The 1,879-nt window shown below is 47.7% G+C and overlaps 1 protein-coding gene across 1 annotated transcript in view; it reads left to right on the forward strand.

The window, feature by feature from the left end:
* The window catches only part of LOC144146569 (Na(+)/citrate cotransporter-like), a 51,127-nt gene that overhangs the window by 20,396 nt on the left and 28,852 nt on the right, over positions 1–1,879 (forward strand). The window lies entirely within an intron of this gene.

Raw genomic sequence — 1,879 nt, forward strand, 5'->3', positions numbered from 1 at the left:
AGAAAACACTGACAAAAGCAGCGTTACTGTACAGCCATGGAGGAAGAATGTGTACAGCTGAAAAAAAAGAAAGGCCGCATAGGGCAACCGCATGGTCATCGGCTTCATTCAACACGGGTAGATGTATAGGCTAGATTATGGTGGCTAGAAGGAAGAGGTGGCGTCAGCGCGCTTGCGCCGCTGACGGGAAAGCGATTCTTCGTTTCATGACATGGCGGCGGTGGCCGGGGTGGCGCTCCGGTCAGCTCTTCGGCGCCTGTTGAAAGCGAAGCGCGGGCAATGAATGGGGTTGGCGTATGACCAGGCGCGTTCACTTCGTTTGAAATGCCCTTTACGTTCCGTCATTTGTTTATTAAAGACGATAGTCTTTCTTGGGCTACTTAAGCCCAGAAATTTTGGTCTGTCTGTATGTCTGTCTGTTTGTCTGTCCGTCAGTCGGTCTGTAACTCCATTGAGCCACCCGGCCAAAGTAAAATTGCTATAGCGCAATAGTCTTTTATACTCACAGCCAAATGTAAACGTCTAAGCCAGGTTTGTATGTTCATACTTGTCAACTTTGTTGAACAAGAACAAGACATTACGCAAATATAAGACAGGAAATTAGTACACAAGGGATATTTACAGTGTTCCTTAATAAAAAAATTATGGACGCTTGCTTTTTCGATAACAAATGATATTCTACATCTACTGCAGAAAACTGCCGCCTCCTGGCGGCGTATGAAAAATCACACGGCAACAGCGACGAAAGGTTCCACTAGCTAGGTTCCACGTTCTGCTTGGAACGCACGTGGAGCACGGCCACGCGGTTCTATAAACGTTGTAGTTGGCCGCCTCCATTCACGCGCGTCTCCGCCGCACTGCAGCGCTGGCATCGAGGAACCCGGCATGTAGTAGTGGAACGCGGTAAATTCAAATCGCCTTGAGCAAACCTTTAGTGTGTTTACGTTGGAATTCATGCGATGGTACAGGAGCAGCATGAGAGGTGAGCGGGAAAGCAAAGGGGGGCATTTCTTTTGCAAATCTCTACAAAGACTATCGTCTTTTGACGACATTTGCAACGAAAGGAGCAGATACGCGGCCAATTTTTTAGTTCGCACACGTGTTTCTTTGTGGCTTGTAGGCTGAGTTTGTCACTTTTTGAAAACTAATTTTCTGTCAGTGCTGAAAGCGATAATCCAGAGCTCATTCCAGAGCTCACTGAGCTCTTGCATAAAACGGAAAGCGTCGCCGACGCACTGCTTTACGTAAAAAAAAATATTCTCATTACCGGCCTAAAATTGCGAGTGATGTGATCCCTACTGTTTATCGCAACGTTTGCGGGTATTTATCAGAGACACCACCCCAGAAAAGCGCGTACAGGACGCCCACGGGCGGTATACCTGCCACGGTGACGCTACCGATGCCCATGGAGTCGAAAGCGCTCCCAATAACTCTTCAATCGTGCCTGATATCGCGAAATGTGAACCGCAAGGCGCCTATTTTGCGAAGCACGATATTGCATGGGGCTGATAATTGTTGCAGCATTTACAGTTTGTACCATGGATCACCATGAACCTTGCATTAGAAAAACTAGTTTTCTTTGTGTCAATCGAGAGAGAGGAAAACTTTCATTGAGCCCATTTCAGGTGACGCTCCCAGGCGTCAGACGGGGTGGAACCCCTTTCACGAGTCCCATACCTTCACTCCAATCGAGTGGAGCGTTGAAGTGAAAGTTTTCTTTCAAGCCACACCTGTGAATAACTTAGAGGTCACTAGCAGTGCAATGGCGCAAGAGCTGTTTGTGGAAGCGGATTCCTACCTGATTCCATGCAAAGGATTTGGCGAAAAGGGTGAGCTTGCTGCTAACCCCAAGAGGGCTGTATTGGCAGAGTGAATTAGT

Source organism: Haemaphysalis longicornis, unplaced genomic scaffold (genome assembly GCF_048455015.1).
Source record: "Haemaphysalis longicornis isolate Haplotype H1 unplaced genomic scaffold, Haemaphysalis longicornis Haplotype H1 scaffold_7, whole genome shotgun sequence".
In the NCBI taxonomy this organism is placed as follows: domain Eukaryota; kingdom Metazoa; phylum Arthropoda; class Arachnida; order Ixodida; family Ixodidae; genus Haemaphysalis; species Haemaphysalis longicornis.